We start from the raw sequence: 16,857 nt of genomic DNA, 5'->3' as shown, positions 1-16,857 counted from the left end.
GGGGTGAATCTACCCTATTTCTCAGCAGTTTGTCCTGAAACTGCCATCCTCAGCTGTGACCACTGAGGCACAGTGACAACTATATAATAAAAAATTGTACAGGAAAGCTGAAACACTGGACATATCAAAAGGTTCAGTTGCTTATGTGGACCTCTTTAGTCAAGAAGTCAAACTGAATCTCACAACCGCTTGTCTAGAAAGACTTTTAGTACATCTATGTTCTGGAAAAGTTGAAATGATAAACACTGTAATGACCTCATTATGGACTAGAGCCAAAGCCCATTAAAGTCAATAGGAGTCTTTCCTCTCAGATCAATGGCTTTGGATCTGGCCCTCTGTGTGAAGCAAGAGTCATACAGGTTCTGATCACATCCCATAAAAGTCAGTAGGGGCTTTGTTTTTGACCTTTATGGAATCAGTAGCAGGCCCTAGAAGCCCAAAGGTGAAACAAACTATCAAGTTTAACTACAGCTTGGTTGAACAACACATGGGGGAGAGACAGCCAGATTCTCCATGGCCTTGCACCTCATGCAGTTACTTATACCAGTGCAGAGTGCTACCATTCTGATTTGGTAACATTTTACACTCACTTTACATTGGTGTAAATGACTTTGGAAGGTGCGGATCAATGGGGAAAAAACAATCTTCTCTGAGTTTCCCACAGAAAACACCCTAAATCCTCCAACAGGATATCAAGTGTTAACTTACTCAGCATACCACCAAGTCATAAGCATTGTGACAGCAGAACAAATTCTCATTGTCTGATCATGCCCTAACGAGCTGGACATTAGAAGATTTCAACCTTTTCCAAATTAACTCTTCTATGGGTATCATATACACCACAAACCTCCACCACAGTTTGGCCGTACTTCCAATTCTGACGTTAGCTGGAGCCAGGAAGTGCAGAGGTGCACAAATACAAAAGAAGAGTGTCTATCAAACTTTTTAAACCCAAAAGGAAAACTGTTCATTTGGATTTGGTTCAAATTTATGGTGAAGGCTCCAGCTGGCTCATTTTATCTGAGTTCGTTCACCCAATGCCTAATAATTATAGAACCTCTGATATCTAAATAATAGTTGATGGCTGAAAAAGGGTTAATGCCTTTCCCTAAGACATGCTTAACTGAGAAAACTATTAACAATTACCTGTTTCACCCTGATCGTTATGCAGTATTATACAGAACAGTAAGGCACACTTGAGGTATTTTTGTTTTAATAGTGATTAAGTGTCCATGGGGAAAACTCAGCTTATTATGGGAAAATAATGAGCAGTCATGGGTCTTCAACCTCTTTTTATCTCTGGCTGACATGTCCCAAGTCATATTGCTTTATAAATTCTTACTGATCTCCACCAACATGTCCCGCTGATGTTTTAAGTCTCAGCTGGCGTCGCAATTGTAAGCCAACATTGCCTTTCAAAATATTTCTGTCCTTTAATATGAGGTTCAAAAGCAGTAACAAGACAACATTCTAAATTTTTTGGCAAGTGGCTTGGAGCAAAATCAGTATTTCTGTTATTGTATGTTTTTTTCTACAATACTTTGCACCGTATGTGGTCATTTGCATCTATGCAAAGCAAGTATCTAACTCTCACAGTGATGAGGCCCAATTCTCAACTCTTACTAGTATAAATCAGAAGTAACTCCACTGAAGTCAATGGAGATTCACTGGTATGAAACTTGTATAAGAGGAGAATCAGATCCATAGTGTTTTGCACAGGTGTAAATGACTACATGCAATGCTAGGTAGTGGAGAATCAAGCCCTATGTATATTAAATATACACAAATATAGTCTTATGAAAACTCATATGGAATTTAGGATAGGAGTAATTAGAGATTAATATAAAAATATGTAATCTAGAATGGCATCCTTTCTATCGACTTTATATATCAATCTGTAAAATTCCATAGCATAAAAGCCTTGCATTAAATACAATAGGGCTTTTCAATAGGATATGCATATTATGTGTATCACTATAGAGGTAGTGGCCCCCAGCATACCTGGACCAGGTCTTCTTGGAGTAGGGTTGCTTGGGAATGCAGCCCAAAGCTGGTGGTAAGCTCCATGTTTCACAAGAGTTTTCCGCTCTCCACATGGGCCAAACGCTCTGCTAACTCCACTGACTTCAACAGAGTGAAGCCAATTTACACCAGCAAAGAATTTGGCCTCACATTTATGGTCCAGTGACCACATGGATATCCACCCAACTTGATGCTGAAGGGCTGTTAACTGGGAAGATAGATGTCAGCCCTTCCAGCATCATCAAATAGAATGGGGGCACGAGCAAGGAGCAGAGACAGACAGACACAGCCCTGGTCTACACTACAGGGTTAGGTTGAATTTAGTTGCATTAGGTCAATTTTAAAATGAATGTGTCTACACAACCAACCCCGTTCCGTCAATCTAAAGGGCTTGTAAAATCGATTTCTGTACTCCTCCCCAGCAAGGGGAGTAGCGCTAAAATCGACCTTACTGGGTTGAATTTGGGGTAGTGCAGACGCAATTGTACAGTATTGGCTTCTGGGAGCTAACCCAGAGTGCTCCAATGTGACTGCTCTGGACAGCACTTTGAACTCTGATGCACTAGCCAGGTACACAGGAAAAGCCCTGGAAATTTTGAATTTCATTTCCTGTTTGGTCAGCGTGGCGAGTTCAGCAGCACAGTTGACCATGCAGTCCCCCCAGAATCGCAAACGAGCTCCAGCATGGACCAAAAGGGAGACCCTGGATCTGATTGCTGTATGGGGAGAAGAATCTGTGCAGGCTGTACTCGGATCAAAAAGAAGAAATGCTAATATATATGCCAAAATCGCACAGGGCATGGTGGAGACAGGCTACAACAGGTTTCAGAGTAGCAGCCGTGTTAGTCTGTATTCGCAAAAAGAAAAGGAGTACTTGTGGCACTTTAGAGACTAACAAATTTATTAGAGCATAAGCTTTTGTGAGCTACAGCTCACTTCATCGGATGCATTTGGTGGAAAAAACAGAGGGGAGATTGATATACACACACAGAGAACATGAAACAATGGGTTTATCATACACACTGTAAGGAGAGTGATCACTTAAGATAAGCCATCACCAGCAGCGGGGGGGAGGGGAGGGGGAAGGAGGAAAACCTTTCATGGCGACAAGCAAGGTAGGCTATTTCCAGCAGTTAACAAGAATATCTGAGGAACAGTGGGGGATGGTGTGGGGGGGGGGAGAAATAACATGGGAAAATAGTTTTACTTTGTGTAATGACTCATCCATTCTCAGTCTCTATTCAAGCCTAAGTTAATTGTATCCAGTTTGCAAATTAGTTCCAATTCAGCAGTCTCTCATTGGAGTCTGTTTTTGAAGCTTTTTTGTTGAAGGATAGCCACTCTTAGGTCTGTAATCGAGTGACCAGGGAGATTGAAGTGTTCTCCAACTGGTTTTTGAATGTTATAATTCTTGATATCTGATTTGTGTCCATTCATTCTTTTACGTAGAGACTGTCCAGTTTGACCAATGTACATGGCAGAGGGGCATTGCTGGCACATGATGGCATATATCAAATTGGTAGATGCACAGGTGAACGAGCCTCTGATAGTGTGGCTGATGTGATTAGGCCCTATGATGGTGTTCCCTGAATAGATATGTGGACAGAGTTGTGGGCTTTGTTGCAAGGATAGGTTCCTGGGTTAGCGGTTCTGTTGTGTGGTGTGTGGTTGCTGGTGAGTTATTGCTTCAGACTGGGGGGCTGTCTGTAAGCAAGGACTGGCCTGTCTCCCAAGATCTGTGAGAGTGATGGGACGTCCTTCAGGATAGGTTGTAGATCCTTGATGATGTGTTGGAGAGATTTTAGTTGGGGGCTGAAGGTGATGGCTAGTGGTGTTCTGTTCTTTTCTTTGTTGGGCCTGTCCTGTAGTAGGTGACTTCTGGGTACTCTTCTGGCTCTGTCAATCTGTTTCTTCATTTCAGCAGGTGGGTACTGTAGTTGTAGGAACGCATGATAGAGATCTTGTGGGTGTTTGTCTCTGTCTGAGGGGTTGGAGCAAATGCGGTTATATCGTAGAACTTGGCTGTAGACAATGGATCGTGTGGTATGATCTGGATGAAAGCTAGAGGCATGTAGGTAGGAATAGCGGTCAGTAGTTTTCCGATATAGGGTGGTGTTTATGTGACCATCGCTTATTAGCACCGTAGTGTCCAGGAAGTGGATCTCTTGTGTGGACTGGTCCAGGCTGAGGTTGATGGTGGGATGGAAATTGTTGAAATCATGGTGGAATTCCTCAAGGGCTTCTTTTCCATGGGTCCAGATGATGAAGATGTCATCAATGTAGCGCAAGTAGAGTAAGGGCATTAGGAGACGAGAGCTGAGGAAGCGTTGTTCTAAGTCAGCCATAAAAATGTTGGCATACTGTGGGGCCATGTGGGTACCCATTGCAGTGCCGCTGATTTGAAGGTATACATTGTCCCCAAATGTGAAATAGTTATGGGTGAGGACAAAGTCACAAAGTTCAGCCACCAGTTTAGCTGTGACATTATCGGGGATAGTGTTCCTGACGGCTTGTAGTCCATCTTTGTGTGGAATGTTGGTGTAGAGGGCTTCTACATCCATAGCGGCTAGGATGGTGTTTTTAGGAAGCTCACCAATGGACTGTAGTTTCCTCAGGAAGTCAGTGGTGTCTCGAAGATAGCTGGGAGTGCTGGTAATGTAGGGCCTGAGGAGGGAGTCTACATAGCCAGACAATCCTGCTGTCAGGGTGCCAATGCCTGAGATGATGGGGCGTCCAGGATTTCCAGGTTTATGGATCTTGGGTAGCAGATAGAATACCCCAGGTCAGGGTTCTAGGGGTGTGTCTGTGCGGATTTGTTCTTGTGCTTTTTCAGGGAGTTTCTTGAGCAAATGCTGTAGTTTCTTTTGGTAACTCTCAGTGGGATCAGAGGGTAATGGCTTGTAGAAAGTGGTGTTGGAGAGCTGCCTAGTAACCTCTTGTTCATACTCCGACCTATTCATGATGACGACAGCACCTCCTTTGTCAGCCTTTTTGATTATGATGTCAGAGTTGTTTCTGAGGCTGTGGATGGCATTGTGTTCTGCATGGCTGAGGTTATGGGGCAAGCGATGCTGCTTTTCCACAATTTCAGCTCGTGCATGTCGGCGGAAGCGCTCTATGTAGAAGTCCAGGCTGCTGTTTCGACCTTCAGGAGGAGTCCACCCAGAATCTTTCTTTTTGTAGTGTTGGTAGGAAGGTCTCTGTGGGTTAATATGTTGGTCAGAGGTGTGTTGGAAATATTCCTTGAGTCTGAGACGTCGAAAATAGGATTCTAGGTCACCACAGAACTGTATCATGTTCGTGGGGGTGGAGGGGCAAAAGAAGAGGCCCCGAAATAGGACAGATTCTTCTGCTGGGCTAAGAGTATAGTTGGATAGATTAACAATATTGCTGGGTGGGTTACGGGAACCACTGTTGTGGTCCCTTGTGGCATGTAGTAATTTAGGTAGCTTAGTGTCCTTTTTCTTTTGTAGAGAAGCAAAGTGTGTGTTGTAAATGGCTTGTCTAGTTTTTGTAAAGTCCAGCCACGAGGAATTTTGTGTGGAAGGTTGGTTCTTTATGAGAGTATCCAGTTTTGAGAGCTCATTCTTAATCTTTCCCTGTTTGCTGGAGAGGGTGTTGATCAGGTGGTTCCGCAGTTTCTTTGAGAGTGTGTGGCACAAGCTGTCAGCATAGTCTGTGTGGTATGTAGATTGTAATGGATTTTTTACCTTCAAAAAAGCTTCAAAAACAGACTCCAACGAGAGACTGCTGAATTGGAATTAATTTGCAAACTGGATACAATTAACTTAGGCTTGAATAGAGACTGGGAATGGATGAGTCATTACACAAAGTAAAACTATTTCCCCATGTTATTTCTCCCCGCCACCCCCCCCCCCACTGTTCCTCAGATATTCTTGTTAACTGCTGGAAATAGCCTACCTTGTCACCATGAAAGGTTTTCCTCCTTCCCCGCCCCCGCTACTGGTGATGGCTTATTTTAAGTGATCACTCTCCTTACAGTGTGTATGATAAACCCATTGTTTCATGTTCTCTGTGTGTGTATATCAATCTCCCTTCTGTTTTTTCCACCAAATGCATCCGATGAAGTGAGCTGTAGCTCACGAAAGCTTATGCTCAAATAAATTTGTTAGTCTCTAAGGTGCCACAAGTACTCCTTTTCTTTTTGTGAATACAGACTAACACGGCTGCTACTCTGAAACCAGTCTTTTTACAGAGACCTTTGAGAATACAAACAGTGTCAGTTTATTTTGAATCTCCTTAACATAGACACAATACAAGTTCCTGTCTCTTACTTACTAACCCTTAAAACAAAGAAATGTATATTTAACTAGAGTGCCTAATTTGTAATACGTATAGGAAATCATAGTAGACATTATAACTTATGCTAAAACAAAAGGGTGACCATAATCAGTCATAAGGATTGTTCTGGTCTGTTCCTGCCTTAACATAAGTACAGGCACTGGCAGTCTGTCAGATTCATTTCTACCTATGTTCCAGAGGGTCATTCCTTTCTGCTGTTCAAATGGGGTGGCTGGTAAAATGAAATCAAGACATACATTAGTAGCTCTATTCTTATAGTACAATTATAAAATCCTGCTCCTACATATCCCTTAAAAGGTAAAACGATAAGAGAGTCGTTGAATTTTCAGCAATATGTAGAATGCATTCCTAGTCAAGGTATAGTGTATCTGCAAAATTTGACCATCAACCAATTTCAATGTTCCCTGACTGCAGGTATATTATTAATTTTGTGCTTTTTTGGGGGGCAGGGAGGGGAATCTTGTTTTCAATGTAGTTCCTGTGCTTAAAATGTGGTTTTTTGGTCATTCTCTCCCCTCCCCACTTCTCCCAAACAGGCCTGGATTCAGTAAAGCATGGAAGCACATGCCTAACTTGAAGTCCGTGACCATGAAGATTTCAATGGGCAGGCATACTGTATTGACTTCAGAGGGATACTCATGGGCTTTAAAATTAGGCATGTGCTTAAGTACCTTTGCTTGGCTGAGGCCTAAATAATTCTAACTGCTCTGATGGAAAGGGTTGAAGGTTCCACCTTCAAAATCCATGTTTCCTGAAGTGACACTCTTGTTTTAAATTGGCAAGTGGACATGGTATAAGTTGCCACCATCCCCGCTGCTGCCATGAATGCAGGGCTAAATGCCAGCTGTACTGCATGACTGGAGAGCATCACTTTTAAAAGGACAGCACTGCCATTGAATTTTCCATACCGTCTCTGAAAGTCTCTACTAGTACCTCCTCCTTAAATCCTAAGGAGGGGTCTGAGCTGCAAAATTTGGCTCAGGATCTGATTTTTCTCTAAATTTGGGAGAAGAGAGTGTACTTTGGATCTGGTGTTTTAGTTTAGTTTAACCCTTCATAGTAATGCATTCCATCCATAATTTCTTATCCAACACTCAGTAATATTCATACCCACCTGTTACATACATACATCTCTTTACTACATTGTCCCAATTTGTGCAATCATCTCTTCATTGTCTGCTTTTTTACTTGTTACCCTTTAAATTTTTTCTTCCCACTTCTTCCCATTCCTGACATATACATCACATTTCTCTATCTTCCATTTAATTAGTTTTTGAAGCTTTTTATTCATCCTCCTTGGCCTTTATTAATACTCTGGGTTATGCTTTGTTAGATGGTAAGCAACCCCTTTGGGAATAAAAGAATTGCTTAGAGCACTTGGCCCTTCCTCTCTGTTTTACTTTCCTTATTTTGTTTTGTGTGATTCAGGGACTGATATTTGAACATTATATTTACACCCTTCTCCCTCCCTCCCTTCCACTCTGTCTTGACACACACTGTAACTCTATTTTGTGTATTACTCAAAACTATTCCTTATGAGTTGTTTCCTGTCGCTCTTCTTCTTCTGTGTGTTTTGCAAGGAAGCCTTCCTGTGGCCTGTACTAAACATCTCTCTCCCACCTTCCAAGTGGGTGTCCCAATTTCTTGTTGGTTAGTAGAAATCTCCTGCTAATACCAGCTTATTGTTGAATCTCTCCCAGAACCTTTGTTATTTTCTTATACCAGGTTCCTTCTGATTAGGTGCTTGATAACAACCAATGTTTCTCTGGGACACATTCTGCAACCTCTACGTTGAATAGCATCTTCCTCTGCAGGTAGCCCCCATGATTTCAGCTGACACTATTAGTGGAGTTGCTACTCAATGTAAACAAGGATGATAGAATCTGGCCTTCTATTTGTAGTTTGAAAACATAATTCCAAATATAAGATTCTTCTATTTTCTTCCCCCACTGTTCTTTCCAGTGTGTTCTAAATCAACAGTTCTCAAACTTTAGCAACGCAAGGACCCCCATTTTGATTTAAATTTTTTTGCAGACCCAGGTCCTCCACTAAGCCCCAGGCCCTGCCCACACTCCACTTCTTCCCACCCCCACTACACCCCTGCCCCTCCTCTTCCCCGCCCAAGCGTATCCCATCTTTCACTCCAGAACTGTCACCTCCCTCCCACTGCCCCCCCAAACAGAGCCAACCCTCAACTGCAACCCAGACTCTCCCCTCCCTCCCTTTGGCCCACCCCACATCCAACCCCCACCTGCAACCCAGACTCTCCCCTCCCTCCCTCTGCCCCCGGCACACCAACCCGCATCTTAACACCCTGCTTCTCCTATCCCCCCCACAGGAAGTCACCACCAGCTCCTCCATCGCACCTGGACTTGCCCCATAACTGCCCCTTCACCCAAAACCACTCTGTTACCCTCCCCTCCCTTGAGTGCAGAGGGCAGTTTCTGGGCATCATGGTCACTGCGGGGGCTGCACACCACCTGGGAGTCACAGCACTGCAGCTGCCCCCAGTTCCCCACCACCCCAGGAGAATGGGGGAGATTTGGGGGTGGGGGTGAGCCAGGAGCCCCCACCCTGTGCCCCAAGGGGGAGGGGGGGCACAGCGGGATCAGCACCAGGAACCCTCTCCCTGCACCAGACCATTTCCTTGCTTGGGATTTTTTTTTTGGTCCGCTCTGCCCACTTCAACTGGGATGGCTGGTACTGTGGTGCGAGGCATTCTGGGACTAGTAGTGCACCTGGCAGCGCAGGTCCCAGGGCCCCAGTGGAACAAGGCAGCATGCAAACTACAACTCCAGCACACTCTGCAACACCCAGTCCCTTTTGCACCTGCGTGCTGCACTCCCCGGGCTGCTGAGTGTTTCAGCTAGCGCTGAAGTTGCTGACACTGGGAGGGAAGGGGAGAAGTTGATCAGTGGGGCCAGCGAACCCCCAGGAGTACCCTTGTGGACCCCAGTTTGAGAAACGCTGTTCTAAACAATCTTGCCTTTAGTGTTTGTCTCACATTTCAATTTCCCTTTGTGTCCGTACCATACACTTGTACTTTCCTTATTTTCACAAAGGTTTTCTTTGCGTGTCTTGGCACTATGGGAATTTCAAATGGCTTACTTTATTACTTGGGAGTGAAGGATAAGGAAGAAGGGAGAAGAAATCAGCGGTATTTCTTGAAGTAAAACAAATTCTATTAACATTTCCTTCCACTCCCCCATTTTGGGCCTTATGTTATCTGTTTCATTTGTCTATGCAATTTCCTCTCTGTGTAGTCCCACCAATCTGCTAATTTCATCTATGATTTCCCCCTCCTTTAGTTCTATATGCCTCCATATATTTGCCTTTATCAGTTCAGTGTTCCCTACCTTAAACTTGCCCCATATATTTTAAAATAACTTAGATGTTTTGTCTATAACTTGTGGACCCAGTCCTGATCCATATGAAGACTGCTTTGTGTCACTTGAGGGCTGCCAAGCAGACTCACATCTAGCCTAAAAAGCCACCTGAGGTGTCCATTAGGGTAAGAGGAATTCTCAAATGGTGCAGAACCAATGTAGCCACCTCTTTCACCAGCATAGTCGGCATGTTGGGCAGAGAGGATATTTCAGGAATGTTCTTATATTTATTGGGGGCCCAACTAACCCCCCCGGTATCCCTAGAGATTGGGGGCTGACAGTCACATTTGCTCTCCCTCTTCTTGAGTCCTTGTGCTGAATGCAGCTCATCTGGACCAGAAGACTGGGCCCTGTATGCACTGTTCTCTACTGTATGACAATTACTATATCTAGTGTTTTACCTGATTTGACAGACTTCATATATTATATTTTAGCTTTTGCATTTTACAGTCTACTCTATTTTCCTGTTTCCAAGGTAAGCTAAAGTCTTAAACAGTCACTATGGTGCATGCATGTATCCAAATGTTCATAACAGGAACAACCCTATGCACTACCACTTACATTTTCGGTGTTCTGGGAATGCTCATTAAGTTGGAGGCATGCTTAGGCACGTAGGGGCATGTTTTCAAAGAGACACATGGGGTTTTAGACATGTTGATCCCATGAATTTCTATGACAACTGATTGGCTAAACCTCAGTGCAATGCTTTGAAAATATAGGGTTCATTTATTAGAATATGTCCATTATCTAGACTCTACAATGATTTAAATTTTTATACTCTCAACAAATGTTCTTTTTCATTGGATTGATATCCAACTAGCTTATAACAGTTGCCTTAATAGCCCCACAGTGGTTATTTTAAGCATGTTTAATCAAAGTCGTCAAGCTTTTTCTTTGTTTCTAGTGTAGGAGTGATTCATAAGAGGCAACTGTTGGCTCTTCTCATAGGGCCTGGGCCAGTGCCCACTGAGGCCTGGTCTACACTACTAGTTATGTTGGATTTAGCAGAGTTAAAACGAATTAACCCTGCACCCATCCACACAACGAAGCCATTTTTTTCGACATAAAAAGCTCTTAAAACCGATTTCTGTACTCCTCCCCAACGAGGGGATTAGCACTAAAATTGACATTGCCGTTTCAAATTAGGGTTAGTGTGGACACAATTCTAAGGTATTGGCCTCTGGGAGCTATCCCACAATGCACCATTGTGACCGCTCTGGACAGCACTCTGAACTCAGATGCACTGGCCAGGTGTACAGGAAAAGCCCCGGGAATTTTTGAATCTCATTTCCTGTTTGGCCAGGTGAGCTCATCAGCACAGGTGACCATGCAGTCTCAGAATCGAAAAAGAGCTCCAGCATGGACCGAATGGGAGGTACTGGATCTGATCGCTGTATGGGAAAGGAATCCATGCTATCAGAGCTATGTTCCAAAAGACAAAATGCCAAAACATTTAAAAAAATCTCCGAGGCCATGAGGGACAGAGGCTACAGCAGGGACGCAACATAGTGCCGCGTGAAACTTAAGGAGCTCAGACAAGTGTACCAGAAAACCAAAGAATCAAATGGATGCTCCGGGACAGAGCCCCAGACATGCCGCTTCTATGCTGAGCAATTGCAAATGCGTGCAATTCTAGTGGGGGGCTGCCACCACTACCCCACCCCTGTCCGTGGACTCCGATGATGGAGTACTCTCCGCCATGCCTGATGATTTTGCAGATAGGGAAGATGATGATGAGGAGGATGAGCTTGGGGAGAGCACGCAGCACACTGCTCTCCCTGACAGCCAGGAACTTTTTATCACCCTGACTGAAATGCCCTCCCAACCCAATGAAGCCAGAAAAGGGACCTCTGATGAGTGTACCTTTTTAAATATTATATATGTTATAAAAGCAAGCATTTTTTAATGATTAATTAGCCCTGAGGACTTGGGATGCATTCGTGGCCAGTACAGCTACTGGAAAAGTCTGTTAATGTGTCTGGGGATGGAGTGGAAATCCTCCAGGGACATCTCCATGAAGCTCTCCTGGAGGTACTCTAAAAGTCTTTGCAGAAGGTTTCTGGGGAGGGCAGCCTTATTCTATCCTCCATGGTAGAACACTTTACCACGCCATGCTAGTAGCAAGTAATCTGGTATCATTGCATGACATAGCCTGGCAGCGTATGGTCCCGGGGTTTGCTGGCATTCAAAAACAACATCCATTCTTTATATCTCTGTGTTATCCTCAGGAGAGTGATATTGTTCATGGTAACCTGGTTGAAATACAGGAATTTAATTAAAGGGACATTCAGAGGTGGCCATTCCTTCTGGGCTGTTTGCCTGTGGCTGAAAAGAAATCCTCCCCCCAGTTAGCCATGCGGTGGAGGGAGGGCATTGGTGCTGAGCTGTTCAAGTTTGGCTAGCAGGGATCTTCCCTGATACCAGCCACGCAGTGGGGCGAGGGGTAAAGCGATCATCCCAGAGAATTGGATGGGGGGAGGGGGTTACTTTGGTTTCTGCTGCTGCACATTAACAGGAAAACTGCAGCACTAAATGGCAAACTCAACAGGCTTTGCTTGATATGGGAAAGGAGGGCGCTGCTGTTATGAAGGTTGAAGAAGCCAAAAGACAATGGCTTACCATGGCTGCCTGAATTCTGGTGCCCGGCACTGCATGTGTGATCTCGAACACCAAAGCTGCAGGCACTCAATATAAGATGCAAAATGCGATGTTGTACTAAAATCACATGTGCTATGTAATGTGAATAGTGTTGTTAACCGTGAAAGAGTATAGTCATTGTTCTATAAAATGTATCTTTTAAAATACTTCACTCCCTTTTTTTCCTCCAGCAGCTGCAAATGTTTCAAGCCTCCCTCCTCCATCCCAAAGGCTATCTCAGATAAGGCGGCAAAAAAAAACGCACGCGCGATGAAATGTTCTCTGAGCTCATGCAGTCGTCCGGCACTGACAGAGCTCAGCAGAATGTGTGGAGGGACATGATAGCTGAGTACAGGAAAGTGGCCAATGAACGTGAGCAGAAGTGGTGGCAGGAAGATCAGAGGAGGCATGAGGCAACACTGGGGCTACTGCGGGATCAAAGGGACATGCTCCGGCGTCTGGTGGAGGCTCATGAACGGCAGCAGGATCACAGACTGCTGCTGCAGCCCCTGTTTAACCTCCTTCCATCCTCCCCAAGTTCCATAGCCTCCTCACTCAGATGCCCAAGAACGTGCGGGGTGGGGCAGGCAAGGCTCCGGGCACCCAACCACTCCACCCCAGTGGACAGCCTAAGCAACAGAAGGCTTTCATTCAAGAAGTTTTGAAGTGGCCTTTTCCTTCCCTCCTACCCTCCTCCCACACCCCACCTGGGCTACCGTGTGAGTTATCTCCCTATTTTTATAATCAATTAATAATTAATTGTTAATAATAATAATTAATTAATGTTTTTTTAAATGATAGTGACTCTATTTCCTTTGCAAGCAGGCTGTGATCGAAGGGGGGAGGGCAGGTGTCTTACAGGGAATTTAGGGGCAACCAAGGGGGTGGGTTTTCATCAAGGAGAACAAACAGACATGTCAGACAGTACCCTGGCCAGTCTTGAAACTGACTTTCAAAGCTTCTCTGATGCGCAGCACTTCCTGCTGTGCTCTTCTAACGTCCTAGTGTCTGGCAATGCGTATTCAGCGGCCAGGCGATTTGCATCAACCTCCCACCCCGCCATAAATGTCTCCCCCTTATTCTCACAGAGATTGTGGAGCACACAGCAAGCAGCAAAAACAATGGGAATATTGGTTTTGCTGAGGTCTGAGCAAGTCAGTAAACTGCGCCAGCGACCCTTAAAACATCCAAATGCACACTCTACCACCATTCTGCATTTGCTCAGCCTATAGTTGAACAGCTCCTTACTACTGTCCAGGGTACTTGTGTACAGCTTCATGAGCCATGGCATTAAGGGGTAGGCTGGGTCCCCAAGGATAACTATAGGCATTTCAACATCTCCAACAGTTATTTTCTTGTCTGGGAAGTAAATCCCTTCCTGCAGCTTTTGAAACAGACCAGAGTTCCTGAAGACGCAAGCATCATGAACCTTTTCTGGCCATCCCACGTTAATGTTGGTGAAACGTCCCTAGTGATCCACCAGTACTTGCAGCACCACTGAAAATTACCCCTTGCGGTTTATGTACTGGCTGCCCTGGTGATCTGGTCCTAAGACAGGGATATGCATGCCGTCTATAGCCCCACCACAGTTAGGGAATCCCATTGCAGCAAAGCCATCTAGTATGACCTGCACATTTCCCAGAGTCACTACCTTTGATAGCAGCAGCTCAATGATTGCGTTGGATACTTGCATCACAGCAACCCCCACAGTAGATTTACCCACTCCAAATTGATTACCGACTGACTGGTAGCTGTCTGATGTTGCAAGCTTCCACAGGGCTATTGCCACTCGTTTCTCAACTGTGAGGGCTGCTCTCATCTTGTGCTCTCATCTTGTGCTTCAGGGCAGGGGAAAGCAAGTAACAAAGTTCCATAAAAGTGCCATTATGCATGCGAAAGTTTCAGAGCCACTGGGAATCATCCCAAACCTGCAACACTATGCTGTCCCACAAGTCTGTGCTTGTTTCCCGGGCCCAGAATCAGCGTTCCACGGCATGAGCCTGCCCCATTACCACCAAGATCTCCAAATTGCCGGGGACCGCCGTTTTAGAGAAATCTGTGTTCATGTCCTCATCACCGCGCTGCCATCGCCTCCTCACCTGGTTTTTCAGGTGTTGGTTCTGCCAAAACTGCATGATAATGCACAAGGTATTTACAATGATCATTGCTGCGATGAGCTGAATGGGCTCCATGCTTGCTGTGCTATGGCGTCTGCTCAGGTAATCCACGGAAAAGGGCGCAAAATGATTGTCTGCTGTTGATCTGATGGAGGGAGGGGTGACTGACAACATGGCTTATAAGGAATTAAAATCAACAAAAGGGGTGGTTTTGCATCAAGGAGAAACAGAATGGCTCCCTCAAGGATAGAATTCAAAACCCTGGGTTTAGCAGGCCGTTGATTTCACAGAGGAAGGGAGGAGAAAATGAATACAAAACAAATCTGGTCTATTTCTTGTTTTGATCCACTTCATCTATCTTTATACATCTTGCTGGCAGCAGACAGTGCAGTACGACTGCTGGCTATCCTCATCTCCTGGGTGCTCGGCAGAAGACGGTGCAGTAGGACTGCCAGCAGGACTGAATCGCCATGAGACAAAACTTAAAAGGGAAATGACCTGGCTGAGTCACTCCCATGTTTGCCCAGGCACCCCGACTGACCTCACTAAGGTCGGCTAAAAGAGCACCCTGGAGTACGGCGATGATGGCTACCAGTCATACTGCACTGTCTGCTGCCAAAAGGCAACGAGCTGCTGCTTTGTAGCAATGCAGTACCGTGTCTGCCAGCACCCAGGAGACATACGGTGATGGTTAGCTGAGCAGGCTCCATGCTTGCCGTGGTATGGCATCTGCATGGGTAACCCAGGAAAAAGGGCACGAAACGATTGTCTGCCGTTGCTTTCATGGAGGGAGGGAGGGAAGGGGGGGCCTGATGATATGTACCCAGAGCTACCCGTGACAATGTTTTTGCCCCATCAGGCATTGGGATTTCTACCCAGAATTCAAATGGGTGGCAGAGACTGCGGGAACTGTGGGATAGCTACCCACAGTTCAATGCTCTGGAAGTTGACGGTTGCCTCGGTACTGTGGACACACTCCGCTGAGTAAATGCACTTAGAGCATTTGTGTGTAGACACACACAATCAACTGTATAAAAAGGCTTTCTACAAAACCGACTTCTATAAATTCGACCTAATTTCCTACTGTAGACATGGCCTCAGTCTTCCCATTGACTGGGCTTATATTCTCTGATGCTGACCAAGCAGCTTCACTGACATTAATGTACAGTGGTCACCCTTAAACTTTGCCAATTTTATCTTGGATGAATGGATAAAGCTATCTCAGCATCTATATTATCTCCCTGTATTTCCCATACCTCCTACAGGAAATACCTTGACTGTTGTAAACGTATTTATTTTTGAAACCAGTTGGTAAGACTCTAAGGATGTCCACTGTAATTGTTTGTTTGCATTATAACTTTACCAAGTTCTAAATGTTAAAATATTAGGTCAGATACTGGACAATACATACTACTGCATCAGATGTGGGGGAAAAACCCAAACAATCCTTTTGGAAAAATTACAAGATTTTTGCTTCCGCAACAAAACAGTTCAAATATACATATGTATATTGTATAATTGCACAAATGGAGCACATATAGAATGGCTAATAAAATGGTCACGCATGAGCTTTTAGCAAGTTGGTTAAGAAATGTGATGGATGGCATAGCTAACTTGAACCATGTCCAGAAATGATTGGGCAAGGCATGCTTATGAATTGGGCTCTGAATACTACTGCAGCATTCAAGGAACCAGCCTCTGATTTATAAAATAACATTGTAACACTAGAATATAAATGCAGTCATGGAATGTAGATAAATAATTCTCATTAAATTAAAGCAAGTAAAAGGGAGGATTGGAATGGTTACTTACAATGCCACCTTAGATTATTTTGATTTCTATCTATTTTTTTTCTGAGCACAACAGAACTGACCTCAAAAAACCTGAAACCTGACCCCACACAACTGAGCAGCATAGTTTTTAAGGGAACATAGCAGTGCCATAAGCTGTCTGCCATAAGAACCATCATGTGGGTACAGAATTGGAAAGTTCCTGGCAGCTAGACCAACAGCCCTGAACACCAAAGTTCTCTTTTTATCCATGAAACAGATACAGTGCAGAGAGTGACACATGAAGATTTCTCCTATCCCATCAATGTGTCTCACTTGTCTTTTGGATGACCATTTGGAGTGGGAGGGTAGGAAAGGCCCTATGCATTTTCAGTCCTGGATGCTGTTGAAATTGCCAACAGCTGAAATTTCAGTGATTTGGATACTTATTAGGGACTGAACTGATACTGCCTGCTCACTTCCACTATTCACCACTGACCTTAGTGCTTAGGGGTGAAAGGCTTCTTATCCCATATTGCCAAATCCTCTGACCTTGATATTTCTCACACAAATATGTGAGATTATTATATGGATTTTGGTTGA

Source organism: Dermochelys coriacea, chromosome 2, assembly GCF_009764565.3.
Source record: "Dermochelys coriacea isolate rDerCor1 chromosome 2, rDerCor1.pri.v4, whole genome shotgun sequence".
Classification (NCBI taxonomy): domain Eukaryota; kingdom Metazoa; phylum Chordata; order Testudines; family Dermochelyidae; genus Dermochelys; species Dermochelys coriacea.
This window is presented reverse-complemented; position numbering follows the sequence as displayed.